The sequence below is a fragment of the Nicotiana attenuata genome, unplaced genomic scaffold, assembly GCF_001879085.1.
Source record: "Nicotiana attenuata strain UT unplaced genomic scaffold, NIATTr2, whole genome shotgun sequence".
NCBI classification, from domain to species: Eukaryota; Viridiplantae; Streptophyta; class Magnoliopsida; order Solanales; family Solanaceae; genus Nicotiana; species Nicotiana attenuata.
The window spans coordinates 30834-43333 of record NW_017671931.1 but is presented as its reverse complement, the minus strand read 5'-3'; the positions used below and the strand labels follow the sequence as shown (position 1 = coordinate 43333).

At 31.8% G+C, this 12500-nt stretch overlaps 1 protein-coding gene across 2 annotated transcripts in view; it reads right to left on the bottom strand.

Annotated features, from left to right (window-relative positions):
• Positions 1-8131: 8131 nt before the first annotated feature.
• Positions 8132-12500, bottom strand: part of LOC109210924 (F-box/kelch-repeat protein SKIP6) — a 14900-nt gene continuing 10531 nt past the window's right edge. The window contains exons 2-3 of one of the 2 annotated variants that reach the window (XR_002065628.1): positions 9741-9827; positions 8132-8649 (exon numbers count right to left, since the gene is read on the bottom strand). The gene's annotated coding sequence lies outside the window, so the exon portion shown is untranslated. The remainder of the gene's footprint in view (positions 8650-9740; positions 9828-12500) is intronic. The other variant, XM_019374408.1, reaches the window with a different exon arrangement.

The window sequence follows — 12500 nt, the reverse complement described above, 5'->3', positions numbered from 1 at the left end:
TAAAGGGTATTTGCGGTGAATTCCCCCGTTAAGTAGTCATGTATTACGATCGGAACGCCCAATTCTCTAGCAAATACAGCTCTTTTGATCATTTCTTCGCATGTACCTGCAATAGTAATTTCAAATTTATCTATAACCCGTCTTTAGTAAGAAAACAACATTGGTAGTACTTTTGCATGAATGATTGCTTTATTCCCCGCTAATTCTCCTCAATTCTGCCCCACACAAAAGAAGAATGTATGCAATAATAGACGAAACTCTAAATTATAAACCTATAAGTTTCCATGTTCGGATACAACACCACTCCAACTTTAACTCTTCAATATAATGTCCTTCTTCTATATTACAATTCTTCATAACGAAGTGTTAATCACGCAACTATGTCCAACGTCCTTCTTCTAGTACAATTCCTCAAAGTGTTAATTTGTCAATTATGTCCTTCCTTGTAAGCATTTATTTGAAAGATTTAAGGGTATAAAAGACGGTTAATATTTAGGGATATTTTAGTCGTTCAATATTTGGCGTTGAACATTCGTGCTTTTATAATAATACTAGTTTCTATGTACGTGCGTTGCACGTAGATCTTTAGTCTATTATTTATATGAAGTAGAATTGTTGTAATATAATTTAGTTGGAAACTAAAAAATGCACAATCTCTATATATATATATATATATATATATATTCTTACAATGATGATTTTTCCAATCTTCAATATTTTTTTGAAAAGTACTGCTTGTATTTTTGTCCCCTATAAATTAATATAAAAATAATTTTAGATTATTAAAAAATAATATGAATAAGTAATAAGTTATATCAAAATAAATATACAAAAGAAGCCTACCTCTTCGTCAACAAATATTAAATGCCAACGCAAATCATCTCTTTTGTCGTTCTTATATTTTATTATTGGTCCTCTTCGAATAACTAATACCTTAATTACCCATTCAATATCATAAGGTTTAAGGTTATTTATTGGGAGACATTATTTTTCCAAATCTGATTCCATTACACTACGCGAAATATCTACAATATATAAGTAAAAGCTTCAAAATATTATGTAAAAGCTGAAAATTAATATTGTTACACTAACATTAGTTTAAATAACACAAACCATTAGTCTCTAAAGATATATAATTTAAACATAATACTATGTCAATGTAAAAGACTTTGATATCTAAACTAAAAACTACACCGAAAAACAAAGAAGTACGACATAAAAAATAATTACAATAAAAGTTAAGATGTCATTNATGTATATAATTTATTTTCATTAATTTCAATATATAAATTTATCTTATCTATGTTTTACTTTTCGAGTATTGTAATTTGATTTGTAATTTAATGTGTGTATAAACAATATGTATTCAACTTATTCAAATAATTAAGTTAAAGTACACTATAGTACTTACTTCAAATTAAAATACTACTATTATTTCAAAACGTAAGCATGTCGTATTAAACTTATTTATATATATTTTCATACTCGACCTAGTATGTTATAAGTTCGGTTTACATATTATTAGTAATCTTTAATTTTGAAGACTTAATATTAGATCTAAAATTCTAGTAGTAGATTTCTAACAAGTTTATACACATTTTGTCTAATGCACACAAGAAAATGTCATAATTACTTTACATAATTTTTTAAGGAAAGGATTTATAAATTTCTAAAATTTAGGAGTTTCTGTATATGTATTCCGAATAATGACCAAAATTTGATTGAATTTGAAGTCCTAAATATTAGTAGAATAATTAAATTACAATTATAACTAATATAAAATCTATTTTTAGAGGGTAAAAAAAGCGAACGATATTTCACTAAGGGGCTTCATGCTAGGATATGCGCGATGCGTGTGTACCTTTTCTCGATGCGTATAAAATTATAAAAAATATAAGCTCTTGAATATGACAAATATTGAGCCTACTTAGTAAAAAAAGAGCGGATGTCCTATCTAAGCATGACAACAACCAAGATAATGTTGAAAGTTTAGTGTTACTTTGTATCTTGTTCTTTTATATTAATTTCGTATCAAAATAGTCATCTAAGTACCATGTATTCTAAGACAAGTTAACTACAAAGAGAAGAAAAATTAGCGACAGATAATTATGTAGTTAATTAATAAAATTCATCGCTAATCCTACTTAATGACAAAATTAGTTATATATTATAAAAATTCTGTTAGCTACAAGATGAATTTACTAACTAATTCTTGTTTTGTAAAGTTAAATTATGTAACAGACTTTTTTAGTAATAATATTAGTTTTTGTTCCTTTTCCATCTATTTATTTTAACATATGCATTGAGGTAATTTAGGTATTTTTGTAAATTAAATTATGATAATTAATTTCTTATCAAAATTGATGATTACTATTTTTTTAAACAATAATTACTATTTAAAAACCTAATGTCATAGTAAAATTTAACGAATTTAACGACCAAACTTCTAAGAAAATACTTATGATTTAAATTTTAGTAACAACAAATAAATCATATGAAAGGTAAATAAAGGTAAAATTGGTCTTTATGATTAAACAAGGACAGAGAAAAAAAAAATACCACATAAAACGTGAAGTTTCCTTGTTGGAAACCAACAAAAATCTTTCCTCCTACTTCTTATGTATTCTTTTATGTCTTAATATATTGTATCCTTATTAGGAGAAGATATCAAACACTAAATTATATTAGAATTTTTTTTATTTAGAACTCCCAAATATAAGGAAAGTTTTTTAATTTTACAATTTTATCCAATGTAAATATATTTTTTAAGGGTAAAAAAGGGGAACGACATTTCTCTAAGAACCTTCGTACTTTTAATATAGTACTAGTCTCTATGTACGTGCGTTGCACGTATATTTTTTATCAAATATTACAACACATGTGCCGAAAGTAATAAACAATTACACAAATATTCTAAAATCAATTGTTAATGAATATGACATAAAGTTCAATAATTAGTTCCTTAAAACTAAAAATAGAAGAATTCAACTTATAGTCGAAACAAAATAATTATTAAAGTTTTGACACAATCATAAAAGATAATATGGAACTAAATATTTTTGAATCACATAATTTGCGGTTAAAGTTGTAAAATCATGTTAAAAATGCAACAACACTTAATATCTTCCTTTGTGATGCAAAAATTTACTTTAGTGAAACCGTATTGATTAAGGTATACGAAAATCATTTTTTTAAGATTAAAATTCAGTAATGACAGTGAAAACAAAGATGAAAAGTCATTTAGTCATTTCTGCCTGTATTATTTTTTTGTCATGAAAAAAAGAGAATAGATAATGAATAGTCTCAAAAGCCAAGAGGTTATAGAATTAATATTCTTAGCTATTTGTTCCGCCTTAGCAACCAAATTGAGAAAGTGACCAACCAAGTTTAAGGTGTGCTAATAAGTAAACCTACACCTCCGTCCAACAATTCTTTGCAAGAAAATATCAATTATATCTTAAAGGTTTTAAAATACTCCAATACACCTAATAATACACCTTTCACGTACAATACCGTCTAACTTCACCATAAGCACTGTTCAGAGTCTTCCTAATTTTGACCTCTTGCATCCAGCTGCACATCTCAAGGTGAGAACGTGCCTCTATAAAAAATTATAGGGACCTGTTCCTATTTCTCCATTTAATAATAAACTCTAAATTAATCCATTTCTATTTGAATTAGGTCTCTTTTAGCAAATATTGCAAACTTATAATTGAACTCAGAGTCCTAAAATTAGGGGAAAACTAAATATTATAATTCTTTTCCAAAATAGAATTATCTTTTAAGGAAAGAAATTACTCTTTCAAGTAATTTGATTGTTATATTATTTGAACAACCGAAAGCAATTGAAATTGAAAGTTCAGTCAAAATCAATCATATGACCTTTATTATTGCCCAAGTGAATTTGTGTGGCATTGGCGTTTCACATTATGTTATGGATTTAAAAAAATTTACTATTTTGGTTTCAAACTTAACTTAATGTTATATTTTTGTTCAACATTCTATGTTACTAATTTTATCTGATATTATATTTTTTTAAGAAGTAATTATCTTTAGGAGGACATAAAAATCTATTAATATTTCGGGGACATTTTCGTAGTTCAAAATTTAGTATGAAATATTCGTGACTGCTTATTTTTTTTCTATATGGATTCGCGGATAAATTTAAATCTCATACATACTGAAGAAGAATAACTTAATGAAGTATATTGTTGTCCAAAAAGAAAAAGGCTACTATATGAAGCATATGTTGTCCAAGAAGTAGGCTAACATAAAATCCCACATTGTCCGAAAAGAAGTGGTTAACGATTTGATACAAAATCAACTTTGTATGCCCGATGTATATGTAATTTAAATCGAAAAAGAATTCCAATCTTAGGTTATTTACATTAATATCCTTAAATTATCCAAATACTTAAGGTTATAAAAGTCGAATAATATTTCAGGATTATTTTAGTCGTTCAACATTTAGCATAAATTATTCGTGCTTTTATAATAACTAGTTTCTACACTCGTGCGTTGCACGAATATCTTCAGCGCTAGATTTCAAAAATAAAACCTCATAAAAATATTAGTAGTATTTTGGTTCAATTTTTTTTTTCTGAATCACAAATGCGTTATTAATGCTGGATTTCAAACTCAAAATACTTTAGGGAAAAAAATTAACCCAACCTTTGTTTCGTTCACGTGGAATTCAAAACGAAAACTAACAAATTTTCATCAATTTTGTAAACTAATTTTTTTAATTCTAGTAATTTCAATATTTTATAGGCTCTACTAATCATCTAAAAATAAATACATACATACTACTCCAACATATATATAGACAGATCTATATTAAAATAATCGTGATATTAACAGAGTAAAATAATGTGCACGAAAAACAGAAGTCAAAATACACAATCCTTCAACTCTAGTTTAGTTCAACAATTATTATTTATTAATTTAGCATATTTTGTTATATAATTGATGGGCATACTACCTAATTCCTAGCACAATCTATTGTTATTTTTATTTTTTTATATAACTATGTAATAAAGGCCGAATATAGGCAATGAAAATTAAACAATTCTTTTGTCGAAGATATACTAAATTAAACAATGAACGAAGGAGGCGCGCGCACACATACAAAAGGCGAGCAAAAATGCACCTTTTAGCCAAACGGCTCGTGGTATGACCTCTTTTACGTTCTCTTCTTTCTCAAATTAATTTTATGCCTTCATTCTCTACCAGTATATCTTTTTTCAAGTCTGATCTGCTCAGACTCTTAAAAATACATATAACATCAACCTAACAATCATCACCTCAAATTAAAGAAAAATATAAATACAGAACAACGTAAACATTAAATTTGTGTATAACCCAATATAATTACAAAACATAATGATAAACCAGCGTTTATATATAGATGTAGGAGGATTTGTTTGGGAAGTAAGAAGCCCCTTTGACATCTCTTCATCTGCAAATAATTCTCGATGTGAAAACACAGAGCTAGGGGGCTGATCTTTGAATAGGAAAAAGAGCGGATCTAGGGTCCCAAATGAATTGGCTTATTCGAAAAAGGCCTTGTTCTTTGGAAGATCTATCTCGTGTCTGGTACTGCATGGTTCCACTCTGCAAGAACTCCGAATCATTCTCTTGAAGCTCATCCTCTTCATCATAAATGATCCGCTTGCCCCGAAATGACCTGGACCAATAGGGAAATCCCAATTCATTGGACCTTTCGATACAATCAAATAGAAAGCCCCAAGGGCGCCATATTCTAGGAGCCCAAACTATGTGATTGAATAAATCCTCCTGCGGGTCAAGGGCTCCTTCTCCCTCCCCTTCTTCAAACTCCGATTCATATTTTTCATAGAGAAATCTCTGATCAAGGATAGAACAAGAGCCGTTTTGCATCATATCTAAGGGATTCCTCGGTTCGGGCCGAAGAAGCAATGTCACTCGATCATTATCAAACTGACTGCAATCTTTTTCTGTCCGTGAAGATCCCACCAGAGCGCCTTCTACTTCTAATAGGCCATGAACTAGATCAGAATCATTCTCAACGAGTCCATAAGAAGTGATCCCATTTTTTTCATCGGGTCCGGATAAAGACCAAAGATCTTGAGCGACCGATCCGGCAGAACAACTCAAAAGATAAAGAAGTATCGTTAATCTCTTCATGCTCGTTCCAAGCTCGAAGTACCATTTGTACAAATAAGAATCCCCTTCGTTACATGATTTCTTCTTCATATAGATAGATATAGGATCTATGGGGCAATTACTTAGAAGTACATTTTGTGCTACAGCCCTTCCTATCTGATAGAAAAGGATCCCATGATCCTGAACCGATCTTACCTGGGATCGCAAATCCCAAGTTTGTCTATGAAGAGCGGATCTAATTGTATTAGTGTCTATAATTGATTTCTTCTGTGTAATACTAATCGATAGGACCTCATTGGTAAGTGCTACAAGATCTCGTGCATTGGAACCCATGGTTATGGACACGAATCCGTTAGTATGGAACATTTTCTTTTCCAAGTGAAATCCCCTAGTATATGAAAGAGTGAAAAAGTGCTTTCGTTGTTGTGGAAGAAGAAGCCTTCGTATCTTAATGCACGTATTTAATTTATTCGGAGCTATTAGAGCGGGATCCACTTTTTGGGGAATATGAGTCGAAGCAATAACAAGAATATTTCTAGTAGAACATCTTTCACAATCCCTGGAGAGATGGTTCACTAATAGACCGAGGGCTAAGTCATTCGACTCATTCACATCCAGATCATGAATGTTTGGAATCCATATTATGCAAAGGAGACATTGCTTTGCTAATTCGAATTGAAGGGTGATATAAAATCGGTCTATTTCCGGCATCATATCCATAGTTAGCCCATTCATCCTAGTTAGCAGTTCCAGCTCCGTATCAAGGTCACGATCGATATCGTCACTAGCATCAAGATTGTCACTATCATCAATATCGTCACTATCATCAATATCGATCTCATCAAGAAGAAAACCTTTAGGCTTGTTATCCAGGAACTTGTTCAGAAATACCGTAATGAAAGGAACATAGGAGTTTGTCGCTAGGTATTTGACCAAATAGGATCGTCCAGTTCCTATAGAACCTATCACTAAAATACCCCTAGAGGGGGATAAGGCTAAGCGGANGTTAAGATGTCATTGTTTTTCTCCTAATTCATATACATGACCCTAAAGCATTACTCAATTACGAAAAATGGGAACTTACTCAATTACGAAAAACAGAAATAATAGAGAGAACTAATAATACCTTTGGAGAAAATTGTTTCGTTCTACACCAAAATCTTTAGAGAATTGTGAATAATGTGGAACAATGATATCTTTTATAGGAATAATTAGCTTATTCTTTTCCTACATGAATTCATACAATTAAGCTGAATTCTATGGAAGAAGATTAAATAAAAAAAAATATTTTTGTCAATAAAGGAAAAGGCTAGCCAAAAAAAAAAGTTGACTTTGAGGAAAAACCAAATCGGCCATATATTGTCCAACAAAAAGTAGCCCATATCTTTGTCAACAAAGAGTACGATAACAAGAAGAACTGAAGAAGCTTGCCGCAAAGGAAAAGAATTTGACCAAAGTCTGCTATGTAGCATTGATGTATGCCTAGTTTAAATAGAAGAAAAACCAACCTCAAATAATTTACAATTATATCCTTAAATTATACAAATAATTAAGGTTATAAAAGCCGATTAATATTTTAAGGTTATTTTAGTCGTTCAATATTTAGCATAAATTATTCGTGCTTTTATAATAATATAGATATAGATAGATAGATAGATAGATATAGATTGATGGTTCTCTAGTTATCTACGAAAACAATGGCCTTCTAGTTATGTGTATTTGTTCGTTTATTGCTTTAAACTTAGCATAATCTGCAAGATACCGGTTTAACTTGATAAAGGTAAGGGGTGAATATATTTCTAAGAAACACTTGGGTCTGCTTTGTATTACACTATAATTACTCCAGGCTTTGGTTCAAATAGGATCAGTTTGGTTTGGTAATTTCTAGAAACAAAAATACAACATAATATTACTGCAATATCAGTTTTTCTCCAGAGCACTTATTAAAAGAAATTCAATTCATCAATCACTACAGACTATAATTCAATAAACAAGAGGGTGTCTCATAAGTAATTGTTCGGACCATAGATGATAACTTCTGTTTTCGGATACAACTTAAAAATTATTATTGAAAATTACTGAAAGATAAATTACTCAAATTTTTGCTTTCCAAGTTACAACTCATTGGTTCATGAACTAATAGGTAATTAGCTGTGTACAAACTAGAAAGCAGACTTTCTACATCGCTGACAATTACAAACTTTTGCTCATAACTTAGTTACACTAGAATTTGTTCCAAAAAATCACGCAGAAGCTTTCCAGATATGTGTTTGAAAAACAAACTCACATTCTACATGTGCCCCAGTTTCGAAAATAATTGGCCTATGGAACATTCAACAACTTGGAAACATTGATTCTCGAGGGTTCAGACTTGAGGTTCTCTACCGCTATCTGAATTTCTGCAGTCATATATTGAATTCTCAGAGATTAAACCGCAGCATTATGATGCAACCCAAATAAGTAACATGTGAAAAGCTCATCTCATGCATGACCAGCACCTTCAATCTGCATAGAAACTTATCAGCCTCTAATTCAAAGAGAGTTTCAGCATAATATATGGGTCCAATACTGAACAACAAACTCACATCAACAACAGTAAATCCAAGAATAACATTCCTTATCCAGTGTGTCGTAAAGGTGTGAGAGCGAGATGGGACATAAGCCCGTGAATTTTGTAGAATAGTTTATAAATTAATAAATTGAGCACAAACTACAAATGACAGATTGTGAAAAATACATCAAAATGTACAAATCCGAAAATGAATTGCAAAAAAATGTAGGAAACGGCATTTTTTTGCTTGAACTATATTGGATTAACATAACATGGTTTCTGAAAATGATTTAGGGCCTAATTAGACGCACTAGGACTTATTGGATAACCCTCCAGCTCATAGTATGCACCACACACATGATGGGTTCAACTCAACCCATCTATTTTCCACACGAAATACAGATACACATGTATTTTGGAGGAGCTTTGGCAGAGCGTTTGTGTAATACGCCATAAGAAAAGAAAAGGAGTTGTTGTATTTAACAGATTAGACATCGTAGAAAAAGAAGTAAGATGAAGGGCATTAATAAATAAGGCCTAAACCCACACTGCGCAAACAACATATGGGAAGGGATTAAAGATCAAGAGCAACCACCACTTGAGTGCTTCACAACTGTACAACATATATAAACCAAGCCTTCTCTTGGTCATTATGTTCGGGAAAGAAATGCAGCAGCTATTTGTTGCTTCAAGCTCTTCCATTTTTGCGTGAAATGAGGATTTAAAGGGAGACCAGAAGGCTTAAAGCAAGTTCGTACAAATCAAGAAGTGTTCAAAATTCCCAAAACCTCAAGCAACTAGTAAGCTCCACTCAAGGTAACCCATGTGCTCTTTTTGAAAATTTTACCGTTCTTTGAGATATGGTATGAATATTTGAGATTTAAAATGAAGTATTTCAGCTTAAATGAAATTACAACATGAGTTGGATTTGAATTGAACGTAGAAATCTATGAAATTGAACTATAACCCCCCAAATAAATAAACTAAGGAATTGGATAACTTTATAAATTTCGATCAAAAAGATTAAGTATATATTTGGACTCACTGGATTAGGGGTGATCCAAATTGTATCAGGTCTGTATAAGATAAGTGAGTTCATAGATCAACCTCCGCAACTGCTGCTGAATATTATCTGGGTCAACATTTGAACTGTACTAATTAATTGAACTGGATAGACAACTATGCATGCCATCTTATTTATCAGATATAGATTTAACTGGACTAGGAGGATATTGAACTATCCACAGTCAAGTGTCAACTGATACTGATACTGTGCCATGATATGCAATGAGTGCTTCTATACTATCTGTGTTGTACTAGCATATTCATAAATTACATGTGTCGGGTCATGCACGTGTAATGAAGCATAAAAACATGAAACATCAGATGAACTTTGGTGGCCTGACAAGCCTATAGGCCACCGCGCACACCCCTTGCAATATCTCATACAACCAATATATTCCGACTCAATTTGCCTTTCTTCTCAAACCTCATCACACCTTTCATGGGAAAACCTTTAGAAACAACGAATCACTCATAGTGAACTCCAAGTCGTGACTCCTCTTGTCCGCATAGTAGATATATATGCATTAAATATCTTTATGGGGTGACTATAATAGTTACTCCCTACGTTCCAGGAAGAACGACACTAGTTTCTTATTAGTCCGCTAAAAATAGAATGATACCTCTAAATTTGAAAACAATTTAACTTGAACTCCTCATTGATGAAGTTGATCTATAAACTCACTAATTTGATACGGACCTAATACGTTTTCGAATTATCCATAATCCAATGAGTCCAAATATTTACTTAATTTCCCAATCGGAGTTCAAAAAGTCATTTAACCTCATTACTAATTTGAGGGTTAGGGCTCAATTCCTTAAATTTCTAAGTTCAAAACCTTTAAATCAAATCCAACAAATGGTATAGTATCATTTAAAATCTCCAATACTGATATCAATATCTCAAGCAGTAAAAGAATTGCAAAAAGGAAAAAAAAACATAGATTACCTTGAATAAAGCTTATTAGTCTCTTGAGGTTTTGAGATTGTTGCACACTTCTTGATTTGTATAAACTTGCTTTAAACCTTACGCTCTCCCTTTAAATACCTATTTTTTAATCTGGTTTCCTCTTTCCTTTTTAAATCTCTATTTCACACAGCAAGTGAAAAAGCTTAAAGTAGTAAATAATTGGTGCGTTTCTTTCATGAAGAAAATGACCAAAAGAAGACTTGATTTATATTCATGTAGTTGTGAGATATTCAAGTAATGACTGTCCTTAATCCTATTAATCCCTTGCCAAATGTTGCAAATGTCGTTTGCAAAGTTTGGACTTGGGTCCATTTTATTATGAAGCTCTTTTCATTTTATTCTACTTTTTCTAATCTCTTAAATATAACTTCGTCTTTTTCCTTATGGGGTATTATATTCTCCCATACTTAAAATAATGTTCGTCCTCATACGAGTCTAACATACTTTGAGTATCGAATAGTTGCAGATACTTGCTATGCATGTCCTACTCAGACTCTCAAGTAACCTTTTCAACCTGATGGTTCTGCCACAATACTTTGACGGAAGAAATCTTCTTCGATCTAAAGTAGCAAGCTTGTTTGTCTATAAGAGTTATCGAGATCTCCTCACACAACAACTCCACATCCACTTGCATAACTTGACCTTAATGACACGTGTCAGGTCATGCACGTGCTTGGAAGCAAAGACACAAAACACCGGATGGACCTTTGCTAACTTTGGTGGCAGGGCAAGCCTGTAGGCCACAATACCCACCAGTTGTAATATCTCATTGGCTAATATACCCCGGACTCAATTTGCCTTTCTTCTCGAACCTCATCACATATTTCATCGTAAGAACCTTTAAAAATACCTAATCACCCACCGTGAACTTTAAGTCACGACTCCTCTTGTTCAAATAGTAGATGTATGCATCAATTATTTTTATGGGGTGCCTATAATAGGTACTATGTGTTATTTCTATTCATTATTATGTCGCTTTAAGTACTTTAACGAAGAGCTGCTGCATCGCTATCCGTTTGTGATGAAGGTTTTCATAGGGGTCTTAAGCTAGTGAGATCTATGCTTGAAAGTCCAAAATGGAAAATTGTTAGGTTTCTCCAAAGTTATGATTATTTCCTAGTTGGTTTCTCTAAGCTAGAATCACCGTGTGTATTCATTCTTCTTGATACAAACATAAAGAAAGGAAAGCTTGCCACATAAAATATGGCGGAGGGAGTAGTTCCTAAAAAATATTGGGGCAAGAAATTATTTTCTATATGTTTACAAGAATAATATCCAAAGAAACCTCCATCCAAAACCTTTTTGCAAGTTCTATTATCCAAACATATCTTCATCTTCAGAAACAAAGAGTTGAGAAGTTCCGTTTTCTCCAGAACCTTTGAATTTTTCCCTCTGTAGTTTTCCAAACAAACTTCTTCCAAATCATTTCCACAGCCATCGCATATAAAAACAAGTGTCTTTGCTCTTGGCAGCAATTCGTCTTTCACATTTTATTTTTTTAAAATCCTCTTTCACATACTTTGAATTCCCCCAGCCTAAACCTACATTATATGTAGTGTGATGCTGCGAGACCACTCTACCTCTTCCTTACTCTTGGATTAATACCACTTCTTCCTTTAGTGGCCATAAAACCAGAAAGCACTGAAACAGATAGAACAATCACTAACATGCTTAAACTGTCACTTGATTCATCCTGTTATGAAAATGCTAAAGGAACTACAATTTGTATAGACCTTTAGAAGAGTTATTTTATTAAAAGATATCTTGAGAAAC